This window comes from Perca flavescens, chromosome 3, assembly GCF_004354835.1.
Source record: "Perca flavescens isolate YP-PL-M2 chromosome 3, PFLA_1.0, whole genome shotgun sequence".
NCBI classification, from domain to species: domain Eukaryota; kingdom Metazoa; phylum Chordata; class Actinopteri; order Perciformes; family Percidae; genus Perca; species Perca flavescens.
The window spans coordinates 6,746,584-6,768,336 of NC_041333.1; the positions used below are offsets into that span (position 1 = coordinate 6,746,584).

The 21,753-nt window shown below is 42.2% G+C and overlaps 1 long non-coding RNA gene across 1 annotated transcript; it reads right to left on the reverse strand.

Moving 5' to 3' along the window:
• LOC114553268 (uncharacterized) lies at positions 1-18,077 on the reverse strand. The gene is made up of 3 exons (XR_003692276.1): positions 17,691-18,077; positions 641-719; positions 1-239 (listed from the first exon to the last, which is right to left on the reverse strand). It is a non-coding gene; the product is annotated as an uncharacterized LOC114553268 (long non-coding RNA).
• Positions 18,078-21,753: the final 3,676 nt, after the last annotated feature.

The window sequence follows — 21,753 nt, forward strand, 5'->3', positions numbered from 1 at the left end:
CATTCGTAGGCCTTGCAGCTCCAGAACCAGGATGTGATGCCGTGGGTCAGTGTGCTTTCAGTGGGCCCCTGTAGAAGGTGCTAAGGCTTCCCTGAGTCTCCGGAGGTGTTGCTGGTCTCTTCTGATGACTGCTGTGGTGTTGTTGGATGAGGTCAGGTGGTCCACCAGGTGAACTGCTGACCCTCTCCACAGCAGCACCATCTCTGTGCAGCGGTGCATGATGGGGTTTGGCAGCCGTCCTGAAATCAATCACCATTTCCTTCATTTTGTCCAAGCTGAGTGTGAGGTTATGAGATAGATTATATTTTAAGGAGGCTATGCCTGGATTATATTTGTTTTGGTTGACAGTAAAATTGTCTTTCTTGCAAATAGGAAGGGTTAAATTCCTGATTACAATTTGTACATTTCTTATCTGTTATTGATATAATATTCAATGAATTGTAATATAATTGCAGGCATATTCCCTGTTCTGCCCAACAGAACCTAGTAAGGTTAATCCCTGGACCCAACCCAAACAACACGGTGTGTAATTTGACCTTCATCTAGTAAAGTGATCCTGAAATCCTTAAATAACTTAAAAATTAAATCATAAATGAAACTAGAAAATTACAGCATGCTGTAACGTATTATACTGACTCACCTGAACATCCTCCATGCTGTGCAGCTGTCCATTGCCCGTACCGGGCCACTATTGTCCTGCCGTGGGTCCAGCCCGGAATCTGGCAGCGAAGTTTATCTTTTAGTAATGTGTTTAAAAGTAGTTCGCAATTTGCATGTTATAATTTCAGTTTTAATACGCTACCGTATAAACCATTTTAATTTTTGTAACATCATTTGGGGGCCATACTTAATCAGTGTTTGAACTATACCGTGGCCTTTGGGGGAGCCCACTTTTTTTTTTCTATGGGGAGTCGTGTGCTTGCAACTTACAATAATACAAAGATAGGCTACATAACAGCTACAAGTGGATTACAGCACTATACAGGATTTACCCTATTTTACTTTATCAACAGGAATTGATAGGTCAAACAGCAAAACAGCTATTATACTTTATCAACAGGAATTGATAGGTCAAACAGCAAACAGCCACCCACAAATAGTCTATAAACAAAGCATTACTCTGCAAACAAAAGTGTATTGGCATTGAGTTGCACCTGGAATTGCCTCCAGCCTGAAAATAAACAAGAACTTCCATCCATCCATCCATCTTCGTCTGCTTATCCGGTGTCGGGTTGCGGGGGGAGCAGCTCCAGCAGGGGACCCCAAACTTCCCTATCCTGAGTCACATTAACCAGCTCCGACTGGGGAATCCCGAGGCATTCCCAGGCCAGGTGGCATCCTTACCAGATGCCCGAACTACCTCAACTGGCTCCTTTCGACACGAAGGAGCAGCGGCTCCACTCCGAGCTCCTCACGGATGACTGAGCTTCTCACCCTATCTCTAAGGGAGACGCCAGCCACCCTCCTGAGTGACCGGTAGATCAAGAGCTTTGCCTTCTGGCTCAGCTCTCTTTTCGTCACAACGGTGCGATAAATTGAATGTAATACCGCACCCGCTGCGCCGATTCTCCAACCAATCTCCCGCTCCATTGTCCCCTCACTCGCGAACAAAACCCCAAGGTACTTGAACTTCACTTGGGGTAAGGACTGATTCCCTACCTGGAGTAGGCACTCCATCGGTTTCCTGCTGAGAACCATGGCCTCAGATTTAGAGGTGCTGATCCTCATCCCAGCCGCTTCACACTCGGCTGCGAACCAATCCAGTGAGTGCTGAAGGTCACAGGCCGATGATGCCATAAACAAGAACTTTGCTATTAAAATGTCAAAAGGTGAAGTGAAAAACATGTAGCTGTTACTTGCATCTATTCTGAATAAAACCAAAGGATGCAGCCAATGGCCAAGTGTGACTTTCAAGATGCAAAGGTGTTATACTGTCGCTATTCCATCAATCAAAAGATAATCTCTCTCAAGGGTTAAAGACTACACAAGGGTTTACAAACAGCCATGTAGTATATGGGTTCTTCTAGTCTCTCCACTGCTGGCTGTTCCAATTTAACGGGCGAGAGAGGAGCAAGAGGGGTTAGGATCGTGACCGGCATCTGACGAGCTATTACCACCACCATCTTCAGCAAGAGAGGACATTATTTCTTCAGCTTCTTGCATTGTCACCCCAGCGGGAGGTGTGCCAACAGGGCTTGCAGCAGGTGTATCGGTCGTGCTATTAACGTCATCGCTACACAATTTCTTAGTAAAACCAAAATCAATTAAACTGCCTTGTTTTTCTTTTTGCCATGGCTATATGATGTTAACTCCAGAATGGATTTCAAGAACTTTGCGTGCCGAATAATGGCCTCCAACTTTTATATTTTTTCTATGAATCTTCTTTGAGTTAACATGTACTAAACATGAGTTGAATTTACACTGCCACGCCTTGATGCTCATGACAAGAATAGCATGTATAGTCATCTTTATTGAAGTGAATTAGGTTTAAATTGCTGTCATGCATGAATTAATGATATTTTTGCAATTTTACATGTAATAATCCACGATGATCATATTACACAAAACTGAAATTGCACGTTAAAATGACACACTGTTATCATCAATTATCAACCTATGGAAAAGCACAGCAGCACAAATATCCAGTGGTGGAATGTTAAAATGACACACTGTTATCATCAACTATCAACCTATGGAAAAGCACAGCAGCACAAATATCCAGTGGTGGAATGTTAAAATGACACACTGTTATCATCAACTATCAACCTATGGAAAAGCACAGCAGCACAAAATGTAATTAAGTACAGTAATGAAGTATTTGTACTTCGGTACAAATACTTAATTACTGTAATTTTTCACGTATCTGTACTTTACTTAAGTACAATCAATTGTGCATACTTTTGACTTTTACTTTGTTACATTTTGCAGCAGTTATCTATACTTTCTACTCCGCTACATTTCTACAACATTCCGTTACATTTTCGTTACATTTTCTGATCAGTTTTCCCCCCTGCCAAAACGTCTTCCTGACCGTCACACGTTTGCAGTAGGGCTGGGCGTATCAATCTAAATATCGATAGTATCGATACCAAGATGAGTATTGGTATCGGATCAATACTGTCGTGATACTTTTGTTGCAGTTTCACGAGTTCATGCGAGCACAGCGTCTCTCCAATTCTGTGCGCAGTGTGAAAACCAGCGCACCTCTCTCTCTCTCTCTCTCTCTCTCTCTCTCTCTCTCTCTCTCTCCCTGCCCCCTCCCCCTCTCTGCTCTGCCAGAGGCGGAGAGCGGAGAGTCAGAACAGTTATATTGATATAATATATACATTGTGGCTTTTGTTTACTTATTTTGCACAACTGACTTTGTTACTTTACTACTGACTTTATTTTTCACAAATATCTGTGTGCAGTGTATTTTTTTTTGTGTTTTTTATATTGTTATATTCATATTTATACATTGTGGCTTTTGTTTACTTATTTTGCACAACTGACTTTATTTTTCACAGATATCTGTGTGTAATGGAAGGTATTTTTAGTTGTGTTGTTGGGTTTGTTATATTTATATTTTGTTACTGTATATTATTTTATTATTTCTATACCATTGCATTGTTTTATATTGTTCTAGTTAGTAAATAAAAACATTTAGATTTGCCCGTGTTTTATCATAATCATAATCAACTAACTAAAGGCAAAATCACAAAATGATTCAATGATCGGAATCGGTATCGGCGATACTAGCCCTGTATTTACTTGGTATCGGATCAATACCAAAATTCCCAGTATCGCCCACCCCTAGTTTGCAGTCCGCAGGGAAGCCTTCAGCAGCGGCTCCTGCACCGGTGGCAGTCCGTCCAGCTTCCGGTGCCGCTCGCGATATTACAAATCCCACTATGGCCGTGCCAAGACCCGCCCTTCAATAGCATTTATTGGCCAGGCGTGTACCGTTCCCGGTACTACCGCTGCTCCCGTTACTGCTGCTGCTCCCGATACTCTGCTTGGTCATATAAGAAGTATCCGTTCACATAGGGTTAATGTACAACCCGTATATTTATCTTAAAAACACTCCCGGTCCTTCTCAGCTGTGAAGCCACCACGTACTTGTTGTTCAAGCCCGTGTGTTCTTGCTAGATAAATGTGTGCAGCATTCTCTGTCGCGTGGGAAATAATGCAAAGTCAAGCATCATGCAGATCACCCTGATGGCTAACCAGAATTGTAAGTCAGAATGTAAACTGGGCCATAGATGGTAAGCACAATTACATTAACCTAAAACTAATTTAATTAAAATGCCACAGCCCATACTGTTTTTGTTTTTTTAATTATTAGAATATAGACATTAAGAGAATAAATCGTTATGCAAGTACTTTTACTTTTAATACTTAAAGTACATTTAAAATCAGGTACTTTTTACTTTTACTTAAGTAGTGTTGACATTGTTGTACTTCTACTTTTACTAAAGTAAATATATCTCTGGTTATTTCTAGTAGTTTCAGTAGAGCCTCTGAGAGTAAACTTTATCTTCTCAAGTTTTAAAAAAGACAATGTGTTACATAGCCAGGCTTTAAACGACGGTGGTAGGGGTGACTTCCACAGAGTCAGAATTTTCCGACGAGCAATTAGGGAGGTAAAAGCAATAACATTGACTTGAATTGCTGTCAGTTTGAGACCATCCGGAGGTCTACCGAAGATCGCTATATGGGGGGAGGGACAGATCTTCAACGCCAAAACCCTTGAGATCGCATCAAAATATAGCTGCCAAAAGTTGAACAGTTTGGGGCACAACCAGAACATATGGGTCAAATCACAAGGGGTCTGAGAGCATCTATTGCATCCCTCGTCCGGACCCCCCGGATAAATCTTGGAAAGCCTGGCCTTGCTAAAGTGAATCCTATGTACAACTTTAAATTGAATAAGACTAAGCTTAGCACAGCTGGAGGAGGAATTGACTGCTCATAGGGCTTTTTCCCAACAGTCACCAGACAGGGAAATTTGCAGTTTGTTCTCCCAGTTGGTCCTAATTTTGTTAACAACAGAATCAAAACATGGAAAAAGTAGGTTATAGAAGTATGATATATGGCCCTGTGTAGAGTCACAGCCTTAATAATTAGATCTATGCCACTCGGGGGTGGGATTTGAGGAAATTTATGGGAATGGGTCCTGGCGAAATCCCGTAACTGGAAGTATCTTAGAAAATCAGAGCTACTGAAGTTAAAATTTGTGCGCAATTGCTCAAAGTTGACAAAGCAGCCGTTAACACACATATCTATGAAATATCGGAGACCACTCCTAGCAAAAAACATGAATCTAGGATCAATTGTAGCAGGGAGGAATAAATGGTTATCGCAAATAGGAGTTGTCTGAGGAAGAGTGAGCCCAGGGACGTCACTAGGATTGAAAGACAGGGGAGCTACACATATGTCAACCACCAGTCAAGACACCAATATGTTAACAAGTCAAAAGTGACAGACATATCCTCTTCTTCCATTTCTACTCAGTTCCTTCTGTCTTATCCTTTAAGATAAAACTAAACCCTAAGGCTAATTTCCTGACTTTGAAATGCAAAGTGGTCACATGAAACAACATCCAAAATGTCCAAAACCTGAGAGGCCAAACAGCTAATAAGTTGGTAAGTTAAACAAATATGAAAAATAGCAGTACAAGAAAAAGAATAGGCATCACTGCATACTTTATCATGTAAGATATTAATACGGATCCTATTTAAAGTGGCTACTGTCTAAATACAATAACCTGATGGCGGAAGGAATAAAAGATTTGGAGTAATGATTACTGTATATACTGTATGTACTGTATGTAGGACTGCTTTCATTTCAATTTCACATGTGTATCTGTGGGGTAACATGTAGCCTACTACACAGTAGTAGACTACATGTTACGGTGCGTACTGCACCGCGAACTCAGAACAGCGAAGTATGTGACAAATTCTAAAGTTACAGATTAGCCTATTTGTTTCTTTATAATAGGCATACATAAATCGAATGCCAAATCACTACTGGTCAAAACATTAATGAATTGGGGTGGCCTCTAACACCACCAGTAAGAGCGTTCTCCCCATGTAGGCTAGGCTGCGCGGCCCGGATTTGAATCCGACCTGCGGCCCTTTGCTGCTTGTCATTCCGTCTCTTTCTCTTCCCCTTTCCTGTCTATCCACTGTCACTGTTATATAAAAAATAATCAAAAAAAGAAGTTTGCCTTTCCAGTTCAATAAACCAAGTACTGTCATCTGACTCACCCATCACAAGACAATGTTACAATGAATTATATCATACCAAAGCATTATATGGCTCAAGACTATGGCAATATAGTATTCACTAAAAAGCACCCCAGCAGAAAGCACAATAGTAATTCTGAAACGTGATTGACTGAAGATACAACAATGCCATCACACAACACAGCTGAGTGCAGGTTGCAAAATAACAGTCACTTAGTCAGCTGCTACTTCACAAACTGCAAAAGTCAACATATACTGCACTTGACCACTAAGTCTCACACAGGCCTATAGCAGCATCACAAAATTATGATGCAATACGTCTGATATGCATGGCTTTTCAATAAACTAAACAAAATATGTACATTATCTGGTCACACGGTCACAAAAGATTATATTATATTAATTTACAGATTGCATAATAGCTCTTACCTTTAGAAGTTCAAATTTCTTGTCTTTTTCTTTGCAAAGTCGCATATCAAATCCTCAAAGTCAAGCTCCCTCAGCAGCTCGCTAAACCCTACTACAAATGTGTTGCTGTGTGTTGGTAGCACTTTACAGGTAACGCAATAAATGTCTCCGGTGGACAGTGAATATAGAATCCACTCCCGTGGTACAGTTTCGCCGTTGTGAAGGTGTCGGGTCAATGCCTCGTTAGTGAGAGAGCGTGTCTTTCTGCTGCCAGCCTCGTCCCCCCTCCGAGATGCTGGATATTTAGTCGCCCGATTCTGAAAGGCTAATATCCCTCTGGGTATAACTTCCTCCCGGACGGTCTCTGTAATCAGTCCCCGTAGTGCAGGGCCTTCAGAGATGATGGTACCTGAGTTGCTATTACCTTGTTCTGTAATGCTGATGACCGGCCTCATCTCTGTCTTTTTCCACAACAACTTCGCTAAAGTTAACGTTAGCCACCGTTAGCTGTGGCTGAGTGTAACTGGTAGAAGGCAGCGATTCTTCCAAGCTAACGTTGGCTAGCTCCTCGACATCCTCCTCTTTGTCATTCCCAGCTCTTTTAAAAAAGCTTTTTATTCGCGGGACATTTTTATAGCAGCCGTTTTCTCTCCCTTTTCCACACTTTCACTCTCTGATACAACCCAATCTGACCGGGGATCAGTTACTAATTAATTCCACTCTTTCAATCTCAACTCGTTCTTAGAAAGCTGATCTTGAATCAGTACGATGTAAACAACCTGCTCTATGCCCACCCACCTTTATCATTAGCCAATCTACACAGTGCATGCGGCCAGTCATCATACTGACTTATAAAACACACAATCACGAGACTTCATTTTTTGTAAAGAACTTTTATTTTATTCTGATTGGATAATTATCACCATAATGATTAATGCCCATTGGGTAATCCGGGCTTGATCGCAGTTTGCCAACAAGGGGTGCTGCAGCACCTCCAGTGCGTCTATGCAGTGCGGTGCATCATCTTGATAGCACAACGACTCTTTGTAGCCTACTTCTGTCTAACTTCCGACTTTTCAGCTTTGTTTATTGTAGCTGGATATATCATTTGTTGCATCTAAATATGAATGAGGATAAATCGAATTGTTGTTCTTATTATTTAGGGGGGCTTAGGAACATTTTGGGGTTGCTTCAGCCCCCCTAAAATAGGCCTAACGACGTCCCTGAGTGAGCCAGCCGGAGTTGCGCCTAATTTGTGCCCAGATTTTCAGAGTGCCAATAACTATAGGATTAGATGTATAAAGCGACGGGGGAAAAGGAAGACCAGGGCCTGGAGTGAAGAAGAGGAGCAAGACTTGGCCTCGATCCGGCACCAGTCACTCTGAGCTGAGGTCAACCAAAGCATAATCTTATGAGCATATGCTGCCCAGTAATAACCAATAAGGCTAGGCAGGCCAAGACCCCCAAGGGATCTGCTCCTCTGCAACAGTGATTTCCAGCCCAAATAAACGAAGAGATAATACTTTCAATGGCAGTGAAAAATGACCTGGGTAAGTAAAATGGCAGACACAAGGAAGATATATAGGTATCTAGAACGTATATTCATCTGAACAGTCTGTACTCTTCCAGCCAGGGATAGCGGTGGACGGCTCCACCTCTGCAAATCGGACTTGACTGTTGTCGTTAAGACAGTAAAGTTCTGCTCCCGTAATGCGCGGACGGATCTTGTGATTGCAATGCCTAAATATTTGAATCCTGAATTAGAGGACCGAAGACGGGGGTAGCTCTACAGCTAATTGGTTGATGGCATAGCACTCACTTTTTGAAATGTTCAATTTATAACCCGAGAACTCACTAAAGGACTTCAGGACCGAGAGAGCATGTGGGATACTGGACCGAGGGTCACGGATGTACAAAAGGAGATCGTCGGCATATAACAAGACCTTGTGGTCCGTGCCCCATCTCCGAATCCCCTTAATTCCCTCCTCTGCCTTCAGCGCAATCGAAAGTGACTCGATAGTGTGTGTGGAGAAAGCGGGCATCCCTGTCGAGTCCTGCGGAAGAGAGGAAAGGACCCAGAGCGCTGGGTGTTAGTACAAACTGATGTGCAGGGGGAGGAGTAGAGTAACCGAATCCAAGAGATAAAATCTGCCCCAAAACCAAACTGTTGGAGGGAGGAGAACAGATAAGCCCACTCCACCGTATCAAAAGCCTTCTCCGTGTCGAGAGATATAACAACCTCCGGGTCTGAAGGCGAATGCGGGGTGTGAATGATGCTGAGAAGTCTTCTGACATTAGCGAACGAGTGCCTCCCCTTTATAAATCCCATCTGGTCTTCCGATACAACTGAGGGCAAGAGCTTTAGCGAGTATTTTAACGTCTACGTATAAGAGTGAGATCGGGCGGTACGACATACAATTCAGGGGGTCTTTGCCTGCTTTATAAATCAAAGAAATAGAAGCCTGTGTGAAGGTGGGCGGCAGAGAGCCCAGGCGGTATGAGGGATTGAACATTTCTAACAATAATGGTTGGTCTGAAAATTTCTTATAAAATTCAACCGGGTACCCATCGGGTCCCGGGGATTTACCATTGTTCATCAACTGTATTGCCTTAATTTCTGAAAAGCTGCAAGGGAGCGTTTAACATCTCACGGTACTCTCATGGTATCAGGTATTTTGGGCATGGCCAGTTTTTCAAAAAACTGAGATAACTGAGCTTCATCATAAGAACATTCCGACTTATATAACTGGGAGTAGAACTTCCTGAAAGTATCATTAATCGTTTCTGGGTCAGATGTAAGGGAGCCCAAATCGTCTCTTATCTGTGTAATTTGATTTGAGGCCATCTTGGCCCTCAATTGGTGGGCCAGGAGGCGACTGGCTTTATCCCTGTACTCATACATATATCCCCACGCACGAAGGAGATTACGTTCAGCTTCCCTCGTCAAGAGGAAGTCGAGCTCAGTATGAAGCACCATCCTCTCCTTATGTAAGTCAGGTGATTTGTGATTGGTTAAGAGTGAGTCATCCAGGTCCGCTATAGCTCTTTCCAGTTCTACTCTTCAGGCTTTACGGGCTCTATCTGCATAAACTGTGAACGATATAATCTTGCCTCTAACTAGCTAAAAGGGTTTCCCAGAGAAGGGAAGGTGAGGTCTCATCGTTCTGATTGGTGTCTAGGAAGAGTTTAATAGTCACTGATAAGTACTTGCAAAAGTCCACCTCAGCTAACAAAAGAGGATCCAGGCGCCAAAATTTGTATCCCTTTGGCTTATGGTCAAACTGGAGGTCCAGAATAACAGTTGAATGGTCCGATACTGTTATCGGTGAGTACTGGGTAGAGGAAACTGATGGGATAAATGCCCCGTCTATTATAAGGTAATCTATACACGAGTAAGTACGGTGCACATGGGAGAAGAAAGAGTATTGTCTGGTAGAGGGGTATGAGAGCCTCCAGGGGTCAACATAGCCATACCGGTCCATGAAGGCAGAGAGATTCGCTGCCATTTTTGAGAGCGGGACAGGTTTCGGATTAGATCTGTCTAGTACCGGGTCCATGGCGCAGTTCATATCCCCTCCTAGCACCAGTAAATGTGAATTTAAGTTTGGGATAGAAGACAAGAATGATTTCATGAAAGAGTCATCGTCCCAACTGGGGGCATAAACAGATGCTAATATAATTGTTTTTTGGTAAAGTGTGCCAGTGACAATAACATAATGGCCATTTGAATCTGTAATTATTCTATCGGGTACAAAGTCAATCCTAGATCTTAACAATATTGCTGTACCCCTCGTTTTCAAATTGAATTTGGAGTGGAAGATCTGTCCGATCCGGTGGTCAGAGTCACATAAGTGTATCTCCTGCAAAAGCATTATGGCTGCGGTCAAGTTTTTAACATGGGTCATAATCTTAGTACGTTTCACGAAGCGTTCAACCCACCAGTGTTTAGTGAAATGATCCTCACTGCCTGCCCACCACTTGCCCCCTTTTTAGTCACTCCAGCCATGCCACAGGAAACAATTGCAATGTATCAGAGACATCCTAGAATGTGAGCAACCAATAGAGGGAAAAGAAAAAATCAGCAGCGCAAAAACAACATACTTTACTATGAAAGAAATAGTTGAAACAGTCCTCATAAATAAACATATAAAAAAAGATTTCCCAACATACAGAACACTGACTCTCCCACCCTGCTTCATACCTCCCACCCAGATCAATGTCCAGCAAGAATCTAGGTCCCCCCTTTACCCCACCCAAACCCTTCTCCCTGTCCACATCATCCCTTCCATACCCTTCCCCACTCATCCGCACTTCCCTTTCCATATTGTCTTCTTTTCTTCGTCTCAATACCCACGTTTCTGTTTAAAACCCTAGTAACCCCAATAACAGATAAAAATAAAGTGCCAACCATTGTGTACCCAGTGCTATAACAGCCACTGATAGAATACGCTCCAGGGATATCCCATAGCCAAGTGGCTGAATACATCAAATACAATTATAAGACTAAAAATTCAGAAGAATTTAGAGGGAAACTCCAACTATTGTTAACTGGTAACCTGTTACGCAGTAGGGGATCCAAAAATAAACTTATGAACCCCTCCAAGAATGTATACAAAAAGCTAAATAAAATGATTCGGCAGAGAATGCTGCAGATAGCTGAACTACAGTACCTTTAATATGATATGTCAATCACCATCTCCGAGATTGTAAATGTTAGCCCGCCGCTAGGGAAAGCAACAGCAACAGAACAAAAATATCAACCCATCATCATTAATAAATAAAGGAAAAAAGAAGGCAGGTCTAACAACATAAAGTGTCTGAGTGCATTACGGACTCATTTTACTGTGTCTCCGGCCCAGCATTTTCAGTGTTTCGCTCCTCAAAAGTTATGGAATGTTATCCACTGGGCCCCAGACCTTTAGCCTGCTAGTTAGCTGCCATTTAGCTAAAAAAAATAGCCGGGGGCTCACCTGCTATACATTGTCTCAATTCAGTCCCGGCTCAGGGTCCATAACCCGCAGTAAAGCAGAGTAGACCTGCCCCGGGAAAAAGCTAGTCAACATGGCTAGTCCAGCCAGCCATCAGCCGAGGTGAAGCCCGGTGGTTGGTCGGCCTCCATGTCTGGACTCTGCTGGTAGTTAGCCGCAAAGGTCGCGGCTAGCTTCTGCTAAGCTCCGTTTGGAGACGGTCTGAGGCCTAGGTTGTATAGCGTTGACATGGTGTCACAGTACTTAGCTCGTTGCTCAAGGACCTCCGGTGTGTAGTCTTCGTAAATGTGTACCGGCGACCCTCGGTATTGGACATCGCCTCGTCTTTTGCGGGCCAATCATCTCCTTTATCTGGAACTGATGGAGACAAATAATTACCGGCCGCGGCCGCGACCCCAGTTGTGGCTTAGCAGTAAGAGCTCGATGCGCTCGATCTAGTTCAGGCGGTGAAGAGAGGGTCTGTTGGCCGAGCAATTTGACAAGGAGGTCTGCAAAGAAGGTTGTAGGCCGCGGACCTTCAATAGATTCAGGGAGTCCGATTATTCTGATGTTGTTTCTACGGCTGCGGCTTTCAAGGTCTAATGTCTTCACCCTAAGCCTAGCGTTGCTCTCGGCTAATGCCGCACACCTGTCCTCCAGAGCCTGAATCCACTGGTCCTGCAGTTCTGCTCCGGATTCCAAAGAGTCAATCCGTTGACTGTGCTCCGTCACCGCAGCCTGTGTGCGGTCCAATTTCGCCTGTAGAGCCGCAAAAGTGGTTTTGAAATCGGCGGAGATGCTAGCTCTATGGTCTTCCAGTAAGCTAGCGTTGCTAGCTGCGCAGGTGTTGTTGCATGCGGCTGAGGCTTCTCTTTCGGTGCCTTTTTTAACATTTTTCCCAGATTTTGACATCGTGCCAGCTTATATTAAGTTAATGAAGTACACTATGTTGTTTCAGACGTTGGGGTTAATGAAAAAGTAAATTTTCGAAATAAAGTTGTGGGAACGCAAGACCCCCTGCCGTTCACATGTTCACCCGACCGGAAGTCACATGGTTTAATTTCTCGTGATGACAGCTGACCAATGTACCGACATTATAAGCTAAATTGTAACAGTGTTTTCTCTTCCACCATAATGTGTCACTTTCAGCACACAGCTTTCCTCTACCGACTTGTAGTCAATGTTTAACCTAGATGACTGTGGAGAAAGGAGTCGCTATCCCACCTGCTGAAGGAGGCTTTTATTGTCTGTGTGTGTTGTGAACCACAGCGTCTCAGTCTGAGCAGGAACACACACACCCTCGGGACTCCATGAGGTCCTCCACAGGTAGGCTCTTTCTCTTTCTCCTTTACAAATTAATGACTATTTATGATTTGACTAATACAATCCATGCCACTCGGTCTTGACATAACTCACTTGTGGAGAAGTCTTCATGGCTCTGGTGGTAACTATTACTTGTGTGCTGTATTTGAAAGTAAAATCTTTGTGCATGCTTGTTCTCATGATGTTTAGGAACTGTTTGGTCTGTTGTCTGAAATCTGATAGGTGCTACACTATACCACTTCTTTTGATCTAACCCCACACAGTGACTCCAATTGTTTTCCTCCTAGTTAAACATTGCCCATCCAAAGTCCTTGTCTGGATACATTTTTACAACACTGAAGCTTTTACAATTTGACCTCTGGAGAGAAGAAACCACTGAGAGCTGATTATTTTTCTTTTTGTCAACACACATTCCATGTACACTGTCCTGCTGCCACAAATACTCACTAAAGCATTGAATGTAGATTCATCAGTCACTCAAAATAGTAATAGTAATTTTTAGGAAATCAGTCTTTTAAAGAAAACTATTTGTTTTTAAAGATTTTTGTCTTCGAAAGGAACCAATGGCTTGGAGCTGAGAGCCACAGACAAGAAGTCAGAAAGTATTGAGAGACAGACTAACACATTGTTGGTTTGGGTCTGCACATGATCTATGTTGACAGGCTTTTACTACAAATTTGAGGAACTTGTACTCTTCTTGAATATTCTTTTTCATGGTACTTAAACTTGTAATTCACTACTGTTACTACTACAGTAGTGTTACTACTACAGTCACTTACTGGTTATATACCAATCAGAGTGCAACAGTTGACACAAATGAAGGGTGGTTAAACATTCAATCTTAGGCCTAAACAAATGTTTTTTTTTTACTACACTACGTTCAGAGGGAAATATATTAATATCAACAAAATTATCTTGCTTTGAATATATCTTCTCTATATCTGTGTCCCAAGTCAAAATTATTATCATTTGGGATTTTTATCTAATAATGTGCTTAGTAAAACTTAATGATAGATAGAAAAAATAATTATAGAAAATAGGAAAATTGAAAGTTCCTTTGATTGATCTTTTTTTTACAAGTGTTTTTATTGCTTTAGAGAAGAGAATGCACAATATACAGTGCAATATTACAATGTCAATTATAACGACATCTTTCTATTAACCCCATCCCACCCACAACAAACCCTAATGCTGAGGAAAAGAGGATAGGAAGAAACAAATAAAAACAAAAGGAAAAGAAAAATAAATAAATAAAAAAAATAAAAAATAAAAAAAAAAAATAAACTAGAACTGCAAGCAGTTATGACGGGGCCCAAGCCTCCGATGCCAGTCGCCTTCGATGCCAGTCATCCCCGACGCCCCAGGGAGCTGCGCCAGTCGCCCCCGATGACCCGGGAAGCTGTGCCAATGCAAGACCTGAAGCATTACGTGGGGGGGGGCAAACGTTGGTGAATATCGAGAGGTTTGATGCACAAGGTCTGCAGTACTCTGCCGTTGCAAATGTAGTGGTTAACAGTTCATCTCCATGCATATACAGACTACCTTTAACAATGATCTACTATAAACAAACTTCTTAACCCCCCTGACCACAGGGGACAGCAGAGAGAAATGAGAGAGTTACTGAGCGGGTGGAGGGGGGTAGGCAGGTGTGGTGGTTGAAAGAGCAGGGGAGGTGGTCAGGTTGTTGTAAATGGTGTCATAGGCGGCGATTTATGTTTTCCTCCGTGGGTGCTCACATTGCGCACGTCGTTTTTAAAAAAAAAAAAAAAAAAAAAAAAGTAGTCAAAAGTTGTTTGCATTTCAAAACCTTAGGAAATGGACAGCGGCCGACACGAACACACGCGCCTATTAACTCGATAATAAAGCCGTAAAGTAGGCTTTCAACTCAGGACAGCGGCACAAATACAGATAGGATTGGAGATGAGAAGTTTAACTGACACGTAACCGCGATCAGCTTTGTGGGAAATTAAGAATCGATGCCACCGACATAACCAATCACACTTTGACAGACTCTTCACTTAGCACCAACTACAAGGTTTAATTGCACGGTATCAGCGCCTATGAATGGTGTTGATTTTGGATTGTAAAAGTGGGAGAAAAGAGTTACATTTGTCCACTGTGAAGGTTGTAGAAACTTTGTCAGGTGGGTTAAGAAGTCTTTTTATTGTAGAACACCAAGGGAGCACGTGAAAGTGAAAACCAAAATGTAACGCTAGGAGATAAACATCAGTAAATATTGAGAAGTGTGAGCTGCAAGGTCTGTGATACATTCCCATTGCAAATATCCCATTAACAACAGGGCAAAACTCTTATACGTTGATTATAGCGCCCACTAATGGCCAATCTTTGCCAAATTTGGTACAAATCCTCAGAGCGGCATGCCGAACAAACAACACATCTACAGTTCTATATCCAGTGCAAAAATAAACATATTGAACAATATAACTCATAAAGGACAAACTAACATTAACATTAACATGTCTTACACACAGTGTATCAATCTTGGATGTAACAGTAAGGATTAATTTCACAAAGACCCGAAAAACTCTGGACATCTAGGCTGGATGCAAAACCTTCTGTAAGGGCTAAGAAAAAAAAAAAAAAACATCAGCAGAAAGGGACAACTGTTAGCTTTTAGCTCCAAAAGACCCTAAGTTTTGACTATTTATAATTATTTAGTTATAAAGTTATGAATCAGAAGTGCCGTTTGGTGTTGTATACAACATGCTCAACCTCAGAATTGGTTAAAAGGCCCAAACTGGTATATGTTGACTATAGCGCCCCCTAATGGCCGATCTTCGCCAAATTTGGTACAGAGCCTCGGAGCTGCATGCCGAACGAGCGTCACAAGTTTTGTGTTGATTGCTTTTACTGTGGCAGAGATATTGCAATTGCAAATTTCCCATTTAAATGCATTGAGTTATTGGGCGAAACAAATAAACGTTGCTTATAGCGCCCCCTAAAGGCCCATCTTCGCCAAATTTGGTACCAAGCATTGTAGTGGGATGGTGAACAAGGATCTGAAGTTATTTGCTGATAACATTTAATTTGGCCGAGATATGATATGATAGCTAGCTAGGAAAAGTTGTTTGGTCGTCAAATGCGCATACTTTAACATAGCAAAATTCTTTGCAGAACTTTTGGTCAGGTCTATCTGGAGATACTATCTACGAGGTTTTGTGCAGATCGGTCGCATGGCCTAGGACGAGTTCGAAAAAGTTGGTTTTGCGCATTGCCCGATATTGCGAAAAAACTTTTAAGGGGAAATTGTCGTGGCCTATATCAGGTAATTCAGCTTCATTCATGGAATACGTCAATGTAAGAATTTCTAATGTCTGATGTGTAATGTGGGAGTTAAAGACAAAAAAAACATTATAGCACCACGTGTAATTTTTGGTAGGTGTGATCCATGGCCCATTGTCCATCTACCCTGTAAATTTAAAGTTGTTCACATTAGTGTAAGTGGTAAATTTAGACATGGGTCCCATAGACCACGCCCACTTTGACCCCTCAGTACCCCACTCTAGAGCTGGCCTCACGAGTGTCCCTAGATGGCACACATCAAATTTCGTAAAAATCGGATGAGCCGTTCATGAGATATAAACTTTTTGTACTTGTAGTGCCCCCTAGTGACCAATTTTTGTAAAACACGTGGGGGAACTCCATAGGGTCGGGCTTGGAACCCTAATAATAATAAAATAAAACTCACTCACGATAACAAATAGTGTAATCATTATGCTTTACAATTCTTAGACGTTACTAAGAGGGAAGTGCATTAAGTCCTTCAAAGTAAGCCAGTAAAGGGCCCCAATTCTTGTAAAATTTTCTGGTTGATCCTCTAAGAAAGTACTTGATTTTTTTCTATTTTTAAAAACATAACATCAGAAAGCCACGTGGCAGCTTTTGGCGGTGTAGATGATTTCCAGTTCACAAGTATTCTCTGTCATGCTATCAAGGTTGCAAAAGCAACAACACCCTCCTTACTATTGAACATTACAAAATCACCCCCACCCAGCCAGCAATGACATGTGGGGCCCAGATGAGGGCTTCATGGGCGGGAAATGTAGGCCCCATGATTGGGCTTGCACCCGGTATCCACATTGGGGCAAGCCGTGGAAGCCCAGACATACTAAAAGTGGGACCTGTAAGGGTACTGCATGGGTCTTAATTGGGCACTTCATGTCAGACCCATTTGGGCCCCACCTGCCCAAATGGGTCTAAAGTGGGCTTGCAACCGGGATCCAACCATGGCTACCCAGATGGGCTTTAAATGGGCTCTGTAAGAGTCTTATGTGGGTCCTAACTGGGCAATTCATGTCAGACCCATTTGGGCCCCACCTGCCTAAAGGGCGTTTAAAATGGGCTTGCACCCGGGATCCACACGGGGGCCAGCCGTGGATGCCCAGATGGGTTTTAAGTGGGACCTGTAAGGGTCTTATGTGGGTCCTAACTGGGTAATTCATGTCAGACCCATTTGGGCCCCACCTGCCCAAAGGGGTTTAAAGTGGGTTTGCACCCAGGATCCAGCCGTGGATGCCCAGATGGGCTTTAAAAGGGACCTATAAGGGTGTTATGTGGGATCTTAACCTGGCAATTCATGTCAGACCCATTTGGGCCCCACCTGCCTAAAGAGCGTTTAAAATGGGCTTGCACCCGGGATCCACAAAGGGGCCAGCCGTGGATGCCCAGATGGGTTTTAAGTGGGACCTGTAAGGGTCTTATGTGGGTCTTAACTGGGTAATTCATGTCATGTCTTTGAGCTTACCAGTGTTGCGGATTCCACACTCTGGAGTGAGGCATGCAGGCTGCAGGGACAAAGGGGTGGCGTCTGGAACTACAGCAGCTTTATAGGGGTGGTGGCTAAATTGGACTCTACCACTACTTGTTATGTCAGGGGGGAGTTCGCTTTATTTGTCCTCAAGATATTTGAGTTTTGATTTGTATTGTCTTTAGTACATTTATTCAGTTAATGTTAATTAAGATTACATTTCTTTTGGAGTAAGTGTTTAGTTGTTTTCTTTTGTTATTTGTAATTTACATATTAGTGTTATTGTTAGTCTCCCCCTGGGTGTCAAACCTGGTCTGATCACCCAGTATATAAGTCCCCTTTGTTTCTTGTATAGGAGGTCAGTTGTATTTTTGAGTTTGTTATGTTCAGCGCTTAAGTTCAGTTTGTTTGTTTGACTTCTTTTAAGGGCCCAAACTTTATCTTTATTTCTTGTCAGAATTTTTTGTGGGTAAAATAAAAACCCCTTTTTTGAAATCTCCTTGCGACTCCTCATGCCTAACTGGTTGGTCCCTGACAAGCACCATGGATTTCTTTTCCAGTTAGTGCTCACCTTTCTTTGAAAAGAAGTCAGTTACCAATTGTTTCCCCTCATTCTGTTTTCTCTCCTCCTGTCTTTCCTTTCTTTTTGGTAGCATGATTTGGCTTTCTTTGAGAAAAGACATTTCTACAGCAGGAGTTTGCGCTCCACCAGATGCTCAACTGAACTAGCTAACGTAATGCATGCAGGTGGACTAAACCATTTGGCACATTAGCAAGGGGGGGTGAGACCTTTTTGTATAGAAAATAGTCAGTCAATCAACCAAGTTATTCTGCCAGTACACTAACTTTACATTTCATCTGATATGCATTATGAAATGTTATTAGGAAATAAAAATATCCAGGTAAAATAAAATATATTCCAGACTTTTCAAGGGCCCTCTCTCCCCTTGGGCCCTGGTAATCAGTATTGGTTTTACCCCTGGTCCGATGCCCCTGGTGTCTGTGCTGCTGCTCGTCTTTATCCAGAGAGAGCGAACACTAAGCAGCGCACAGGTCTGCTTCAGAGCTCCGTCTATCGTGATATATTAATTATTGTCCAACCTCTCCCGCTGTTTTTCCTTTTGGTTAGATTCTACATCAGATTAAACAGCACAAACCAAAAATACAGACCACTGTACAATCTGCAGTGTTATTTTTCTGGCAAAATAATATTTCAACTTACCTCAATTTGTGAATGTCTGATAGAAGTTCTCCTTGAAGTCATGTGAAGTGCTTTCCGAATCGACTGCTAACGTTTTGAGCGCGAAACAAGGCCTTTGCCTTTGCCCCTTATAGATGTCCTAAGAACTGCCTGACCAAATAATTAAATACAGTAAAATTCGTAAATTGAGAGAATTAACAAAATTTAACTGCTCCGGTGGCTTCATTATGAATGAGCCTAATTAGGTGTTGTGTGCATAACAGGCAGAAAGAGTACTGAAAATCTGTACTCAAGTACAAGTACAGTTACATTGCTAAAATATTACTCTACAAGTAAAAGTACTGGTGTTAGAGAAATACTCAAGTAAAAGTACAATTTGTAAAAAAACAAAAAAAAAACTACTCAGAGTATTAGTTACTTTTAACCACCGTCACTTCTCCAGACTAGGGCTGGATGTGTGTCTTCCTTTACCAAAAGATAAAATGCCAACAATCTATTAATCATTAATAATGATTAGATACAAAACAAGTGTTTTTCCATCATTTTTTTCTCAAACAGATCTACTGTACCTTTTACAGCCAACACATCAGTCATTGTTGGTGTATGAGCTACACCTTGATAGAAACACATGCTACTCCTTGGTCCAAGGACATCTATCAACACAGAAGTGGAAGACAGATTGATGATGAGGCCTCCTGCAAGTCCTTTTCTAACAAATATTGAATTACAATTTCCTAAGAGGTAATAAATGCATCATATTCATGTCCATAAAGGGACTAGCTGTCTGTGAGCTATTTGGCCTCATCAAGTACCGTAAAACTTCGAATAGGATCCCAGAGTTTTATTTGATCAAATAGACCATTGAGACAGGCATCTATGGGATGTGGATAACCGTATGGGGTTATTTGTAGGGATGCTTGACATTGATTTTGTACCAATATCCGATATACCAATATTGTCCAATGCTTAATTTCCGATACCGATATTAGCCGATACAGATACCGAAACATATGATCGTTTATAGGCTTACTGCCCACTGTTCCATGACTCCCTTGATACTGGGGATTTGAATGTTTTGAAGGACTAGCCAGCAACCGGTAGGCTAACTGGGGTGCGGTGCTTACTACCCCTTCGAGAGAAGATGCCAACTGAACATTTCTTTGACTGAGGTAAACTGAAAACAAATATCCACACAAGAACAAAAATTCAACTCATTCCACTCATTGGGGCTTAAATCTGCCCTGCTCAAGAATTTATTTACTCTACAAACCCTGTGTGTATGCTGGTTGGCCAACAACCTACACCCAAATTTTGTCTGCATTCGCTTTGAGAGGAAACAAGCTTTCCAATAAGGTATAAAATGACATACTTTAGTCATTTTAAACCATTTCAAAAACCGATACCGATATTTACCGATATTGAATTTTAAAGCCAATATCGGCCGATAATATCGAGCATAGTTATTTGTCTAAATATGTGTTTCTGCCCCAAGGGACAGGCGTCTGGGACTGGGCTATTATTTGAAGTGTTACGGTAGACCTGCAACCTTTCTGAGAGTCCACTAATCAGCATAATTCAACACAGCGTAAACTTTGACATATTTTGATGTTTTTCACATTTTTGGGAAGTTACATTTTTCATTTTCTGCACAACTAACAAAAATGACTGATGGATTGTTTTGGCGAAAGATCTACATGTATGCAATGTTTGTTCTTTGGTGACTAGCGTGACTTGAAATGTATTGAGTTACAATTAATAAATCTCAACATGCTTGATTAGCCTAAATGTAGAGTTACTACAAGTTACTAAAAATTGTACAGTAAGTAATTACATAACTCAATACATACTTACTTTGCGCCTCTGCCATGCAGGACCCATATATGTGTTCCCAGGTTAAACCCATGCCCACTCGGCACATAAATATGTCATGCAAGACCCATATATGTGTTCCCAGATCAAACCCATGCCCACTCGGCACATAAAAATGCCATGCAGGACCCATATATGTGTTCCCTGATCAAACCCATGCCCACATGGCCCATAAAAATTCTATGCAGGACCCATATATGCGTTCCCAGTTCAAACCCATGGCCACTTGGCGCATAAAAATGACATGCAGGACCCATATATGTGTTCCCTGTTCAAACCCATGCCCACTCGGCCCATAAATGTGCCATTCAAGACCCATATATGTGTTCCCAGATCAAACCCATGCCCACTCGGCCCATAAAACTTCTATGCAGGATCCATATATGCATTCCCAGTTCAAACCCATGCCCACTCGACCCATAAATGTGCCATTCAAGACCCATATATGTGTTCCCAGTTCAAACCTATGCCCACTCGGCCCATAAAACGTCTATGCAGGACCCATATATGCTTTCCCAGTTCAAACCCATGCCCACTCGTCCCATAAATGTGCCATTCAAGACCCATATATGTGTTCCCAGTTCAAACCCATTCCCACTTGGACCATAAATATGCCATTCAAGACCCATATATGTGTTCCCAGATCTTCCAGAGCTTCCTATGTGGGACTCATACTACAAAACCTACATGGGACCCGCTGATTTTACCCAGCCCAAAGTCCATGCCCACACAGTAACCATGGAACCCGTACTTAACCCATCTGGGCCCCACATGTCATTGCTGGCTGGGCCATGTACCCCAAACACGGCCATTGTAGGACTAGTTTGTAGAGCTAAATCAAAGGTTTCGTTTAAGACTTTAAATATTGATGCCCAGAACTCTCTCAACATGGAACATGACCAGTAAATCTGCCCTGTCCATTCTGCATCTGTCACAGATGACATCCGTATCAGAGTATATTTTGGCCAGCTTAACCTTACTGTAGTGCAT